The sequence below is a fragment of the Panthera pardus genome, unplaced genomic scaffold, assembly GCF_024362965.1.
Source record: "Panthera pardus isolate Hobbes unplaced genomic scaffold, ASM2436296v1 HiC_scaffold_17, whole genome shotgun sequence".
Taxonomy (NCBI): domain Eukaryota; kingdom Metazoa; phylum Chordata; class Mammalia; order Carnivora; family Felidae; genus Panthera; species Panthera pardus.
The window spans coordinates 123648253-123654980 of record NW_026526732.1 but is presented as its reverse complement, the minus strand read 5'-3'; positions in this window follow the sequence as shown (position 1 = coordinate 123654980).

The window sequence follows — 6728 nt, the reverse complement described above, 5'->3', positions numbered from 1 at the left end:
TAATGTATGTTGTGTTTTTGTTTTTGTTACCACATGTTAACCTTGTCTGAAATTGGGATGTAGCTCGTGATTACCGTCAGCCGGGAGATGGTTATGATGGAGTTACCCAACCCGTGCATGTGTGCACGTACTAACAGCTTGTCCTAGACAGCGTCATCACTGTATCATTGGTGTCAAATGCGTCAGGTTTAAGAGGCATTTAAAAATGTCTTCCAAAAGATTGCACTATGATTCAGCATTGAAACGAAAAGTTATCGTGTACGCAGAAAAGCATGGAAACAGGGCAGCCGGGCGCACGTTCGGTATTAGCGAAGCCAACATCCGTCGCTGGAGGAACGACCGTGCTTCCATATTTACTTGTAAAGCGACAACAAAATGCTTCACGGGGCCTAAGAAAGGAAGATACCCACAAGTGGACGAAGCTGTACTATGTTTCGTTGGTGAGATGCGTGCAAAAGGATTGCCTGTCACGCGCCAGGCAATGCGATCGAAGGCGGGAGAAATTGCCAAAGCCCTGGGAATAGACGAAACAAAATTCAAAGCAACGAGAGGCTGGTGTGATCGATTCATGCGCCGAGCAGGACTGTCTTTAAGGCGTCAAACATCGTTTTGCTCCAGGCTGTCTGCTGACGTGAAACAGAAGGCCACGGTGGAACACCCTTTCAAGAAACGCTGCCTCCCCAGTGCTCTGGGTGACACCAAGGGTGCTGTTCTGTGGAAGCGAGCAGACCTCCGCGGCTGTGGTTGGAGAAGTGATTCCGAAGAGTTGGACTCAGAATATGAAGTTATAGTTATAACTTAACCAGTTAATTCATACACTTTCTTCAGGTATGTGCAAGATCGGTGTGATAAAAACCCGTTTAACTCTAGAACAACGTTTCAATAAATACCAACATTCTACATGCTGGGAAGGCATTGTGTCGGTTTAATTGCCTGGTTTTTCTTAGTGGTACACATGGTGCCTCCTACAGTTGATGGTATCTTAGGTTAAAAATAGTTTGTAAATTTATTTTTCTTTGTTGGATAGCGGTTATTTATTGGGGAACTTCGTCCTGACTCTTAGGCTGTTACAATGGTCCTCTAGGAGATACAGTTTTTTTTTGCAACCCATTCACGGTTTTAGAGTAGTAATTTAGGCATCTAAGAACTGTCTTCTACTTCAGGAAGAGGATTAGTTTCTCCCTTTTGTGTGGGAGGACTTCATGCTCAAGGCATGCGTTGTGGAGAAAGTACTTCTTCACAAACGATTCAGTGACAAGACCTCAGAGGTCCTGGGTATTGAGGATAAAATAGAGTGGTGACCATGCCCGCCTCACTGGAAAATGATCTGCCGGGTGCCCGTGTTTGTCTTCACTGAACTTTGGACTGGGTGTTCACCAGGGAAGAGAGATAGGAATTCAAAGACCCTTCCCGTTCAGTGTTACCTGCTCTGTACAAGAATGAACTGCAAAGCCGGTGTCTTGTATTAATCCAAGTTCTTGTTCGGTTTTTCCCCTTTTTTTTCTCAAGAACTAGTCATCATAGACGCTCCCCTCTGTTTTACAACCGTGTGGAACCACGTCTGATACCTCGTCTTTCACGCCCATAGTTGGTTTGTTAACAGGCGCACTTGCTGCGCCCCAGCTTGTATTCCTGAGGTTTGCCTCTGCCGTCATTGTAGCCCTTTGGATAAACTGAAAGGGAATCTGCAGACCATAAGTTTAGTTTTCAGTATTTGCTAGGGGAAGATCCCCGGCAACCGAGAAGAGGCACATACTCTTTCTGTCATTTCCTTATTGGATGCAGTTTTCTGTTTGTGACTGTGGCGATTAACAGAACCGTGACACAAGTTGCAAGCATTAATTTTTGTGCTTCATACTAGCTGCATTATCACGTTAAAACGGTCATCAGCTAGAAAAGAATTAATGCCTAAAAGCTTCTTGGTTACTGGGAGGATATTTAAAATAGGTCTTTCATAGTCTAATATTTTGAGCTGTGGATTCTGCTTTCTAGTGTGTACCTTAGGTTTAGATACTAATCATAGTTGCTGACAAACATTAAGTAGCCAGTGAGCTTCTGTACTGTTTCAGTATTAAAGAGCGATGGGGTCATCCACAGGTGACTACAAATGAATCCATGTGAAGGTGTACATGTTGGTATTATTTACATTTATGCTTCAGGGATATCTTTTTTAGTAGGATTTAGGGAAACGGTCTGTTGAACTTACTTAGGAAATACATCCAAAAGCATATTAAGCAGCTTACACCCTACCACCTTTTAACTCTTCGGAGTGCAGAAAGAAATCACTGATGCCAATATGAATGTTTTGCAAACCAATTCCTTTGTTTAAAGCTTTTATCTTTTCTTGCATCCCTTTTCCCCTCGATACACTCACCGCAGTACGTATTTCTAAGGCCGCCGCTAAGATAGGCGAGAGGAGTGTTAACACACAATTCTTTGTGTGGGGTAATGTTTCTGTTCCCATTTCTCTGTTAGTGCTTTTGTAGCTGTGCTTAACCATCACTTCATACGTGCATTTTCATTTTCTCAGTGGGAGACTGACTAGCCTGTGGTTAATTTTGAAGCTTAGAAGGTTCCGAGCATTAAGAGTGCATTCAAGTATCCATCTGGTCTGAATACTCACAGAGATGGTGACCAACTATGCCATCTTTTGAGGATTAATTCTAAAATTGAGGACTCTGATAGGTTGTTTCATTTCCTTCCCAATCAACCATTCCCACATCTTTTTTTGCCTCTGATGACACTTTTGTGAAAATCGCCTATATCAAGCGTACTGGTTTGCATTGCTCTGATTCCAATGCCAAAAAACACTAGATATTTGTGTGGCACTGTTCCGTGAGGTTTTTAATATTTACATCAAGCTAAAAATAGAATTCATCCAATGGATTTTGTAGTATTGTTTTCATGGTGGAAACATTAAATACCTAGTTTTTGGGTGAATGGCTAATTCGCCTATGTGCTGACCCATTTCTTTAGATGATGCTAGGCTTAAAAACAAGTTCAACTGTTATTTTGCTGAAAGGTGGGAATATATTTTGCTGGAAGATGGGTGAACCATATTAATGGCTTCACAAAATGTTCCTTTAAACCAAAACGTGTTGAAAGATTTGAAAGTAGCGCTCTTTTATTTTTAGAAGCAACGTAGTTTGAAACTACTTTAAGTCAACAATGCAGTATTTTTTTTTAAAGTCCGTTTTTCTTAGAAGTTGTGTTTTAGTGTGACGTGTAACCAGTGTAACGTTAGATTTTTGACTGGTAAACTTCAGGTGCTTTTATATTTGAAGTTGACTTTTAAAAGCTAATGAGCAGTACTCAAAGGTCGTAGACTTTGGAGCAGCTAATGGAGTCTAGAATTCGAGCACCTAGTATCGTCTGCTTTCAAAGTATCCTATAGCTTTTAACTTAAAGCATAAAGAATAGCATTTTATCTTATATTACTAAAACTTCCATTTTCCATTTCTTAATGTACATGGGCTGCCTGCCTTATGACCAGTGTTTAACAGTAGGTACCCTTCCAAGTCAGTTCCGTGCATAACCATCCACCAAATATGGCTTCTCTGGTTTCTTAAAGGAAACATTTTGTGCTGTGCTATGATGCATTGCCATCCTGCTGCTTGACAAATAGGTCTATGTATAAGGAATTAGAAATGTGTGCATCAGTAGTACCATTATATAACGAGATGTAAAATTAGAGTTAAGGAATGTGTGTAAATGATCATTCACTGTTTTTGTTTCAAAACTGGTCAATACTATATACCTAAAGCTTCTGTGGTTTGTTTGATGTTTTAACTTTCACTTTAAACTGCAAAGAATAAATTAAACTGAAAACAAAAGTTTGGTATGTGTCATTGATAAAGTATAGTAAGTACGAAGGGTACCTGGGGCATGAAGGGAGTTGAAAGCAGTCATTTTTCCCAGTGGTCCACGCTTCACCACATTTTTCACACTCTAAGAGTCTGTAAGAATTAAAGTAACCACGGTCCTAGTGCCATGAAAGTAATTGACGTAGAACCCAAAGGTCATAGGGATTTGAGCTAAATTGCTTTGCCCATGTATAGCCTTTGGCTCTCTTCTCATATTTTATCCAACACCCTCAAGATTGTTTTGATATTCTGTTTACCGTAGGTCATGTCTCACATTTTTGTTGGTATTAACCACCCAGAGGACTGAGGACACGGACCAAAGCCCAGTAAAAAGATTGAGGAATGCCTTTGAAAACCAGTTTGAGATGGGAAATCATTAATTGTAGAGGCTAGGAGTCAGGTTTTTTAATTTTTCCTCAGTGATGCTTAGCTGCCAAGAAGGTAGAGTGGGGAAAAAGTGGTTTTTGCCAGGGTCAGGCTTCATAAGGTAGGAGTGTCTGAAGGGCGGGGCCGTTAGAGATTACTGTAGATTGGCTGTGGATTTGGGCTGGGTTGTAAGAGAAGTCTGATCAGTAAGACACTGATAAATTGGGTGAATGGGAAGGGGTAGAGATTGAAGATAAAATGAGTGTGACATTTGTGTATAATGGGTAGAAGGAAGTTAGGGGTGGAGATCAGAATTGTAGAGGTGAAGCAGTTCTGAGCAGTGTCAATACTGCCATCGAAAGGGAATCAGAACTGGGACTCATTCTAGGGGTTCTGTGGACTGTCACCACGGTCACTGTTACGTGCTGGCTGGAGTTGGGATCGAGAAGAGGGCCATGAATTGGGGATTAGTTCAGAGACTTGGGGTACTGATCTCAAGGTCTAGGATGTTAAATGGCTCTCAAAATGTTTTTGGAGAGCTCTCAGAATGATTTCTCTTCACTCTGGCCCCCCTGGCAGCTCCACAGGCCAGTATATGATTGTTGCCTGCAAGTTCAAGTGAGTACTTCAGTTATAAAAAATGATGCTGTTTATGGAGAATGTTAGAGGGTGGGGGGAGGAGCATGGAGGAAAGGACAGCAAAAGCTTCTCGAAAGATCTTGGAGGAGTGGGAATTTTCTGGGTAGAGGAGGAGACGAGGAATTCTAGACAGAAGAAAGCATGTGCAAAGTCAGAGTTAGGGAAAGCTGCTTTGTTTGGAGAACTGGAGATGGTTGGTTATTCCTGGAATAGAGAGTGGTTAACAGGGCACAGTGGTTTTTCCCACAGAGGTGGGAAAGGTCTAAGTCACAAAGGACCTTGTATGCAAGGGCAGGGGCTTTGAAGTGCATGCATTTGTGATGGACAACATTGAAATACTTGGAATTGAGCGAGAGCATTGATTCACTTGTTTAACGTGTATTGAACGGCTATTCTTTTTTTTTTTAATTTTTTAATTAAAAAAATTTTTTTTAATGTTTATTTTTGAGAGAGAGAGAGACAGAGTGTGAACAGGGGAGGAGCAGAGAGACAGGGAGACACAGAATCAGCAGCAGGCTCCAAGCACAGAGCCTGACGTGGGGCTCGAACTCACAAACCACAAGATCGTGACCTGGGATGAAGTCAGACGCTCAACCGGCTGAGCCCCTGCTTTTTTTTTGTAATATGAAATTTATTGTCTAATTGGTTTCCATACAACACCTAGTGCTCATCCCAACAGGTGCCCTCCTCCATACCCCTCACCCACCCCCCATCAACCCTCAGTTTATTCTCAGTTTTTAAGTCTCTTATGGTTTGGCTCCCTCCCTCTCTCTCTCTTTTTTCCTTCCCCTCCCCCATGGTCTTCTGTTAAGTTTCTCAGGATCCACATAAGAGTGAAAACATGGGGTATCTGTCTTTGTATGACTTATTTCACTTAGCATAACACTCTCCAGTTCCATCCACGTTGCTACAAAAGGCCAGATTTCATTCTTTCTCATTGCCACGTAGTACTCCATTGTGTATATAAACCACAATTTCTTTATCCATTCATCAGTTGATGGACATTGAGGCTCTTTCCATAATTTGGCTATTGTTGAGAGTGCTGCTATAAACATTGGGGTACAAGTGCCCCTATGCATCAGCACTCCTGTATCCCTGGAGTAAATTCCTACCAGTGGTATTGCTGGGTCATAGGGTAGACCTATTTGTAATTTTTTGAGGAACCTCCACACTGTTTTCCAGAGCGGCTGCACCAGTTTGCATTCCCACCAACAGTGCAAGAGGGTTCCCGTTTCTCCACATCCTCGCCAGCATCTATAGTCTCCTGATTTGTTCATTTTAGCCATTGAATGGCAATTTTTCCAGGCACCTGGACTGAGTACAGATGACTCAGGAAGCTCATGCTAGCTGTCAGGGAGGGCTACTTTGGAGGCGCAGTGGAAACGGCATATCTTACTGTAGTCCAAGTACGAAAATAGGAAGCTAGTGGAAAGAAGTGACAACCATGGGAGTCAACAGGACTTGAGATTGGACTGTGAAGACAGGTGAAGAAGAAGGGTAAGTAAAGGATGGTTTCAACGTTTGAGTTAGTTTGAGCCTGGTGACATTGAGGGATGCACATGGAAGGAGTAGGTCTGTGGTCGGCCACGGGGAGATCGAAGACGAGAGTCCCGTTTTGGGTGTCCGTATTTGAGTTTGATGTGCTTATGGGCCATTAGCTGGACAGCAATACTGAGCAGTTGTAAAAATGGTCTGAGGGGCTGGTTTGAAAACATAGGCTGTGATCATCAGTGTGAATGCAGTGAAAGCTGTAGGCAAAAATCGTATCTACTGGGGGAGGAGGCTAGCGTAAGCAGAGACAAAGAAGTGGCCCTTGAAGAGCACCGATATTTAAGAGTCTGGCCGAAGAAAGAGACCATG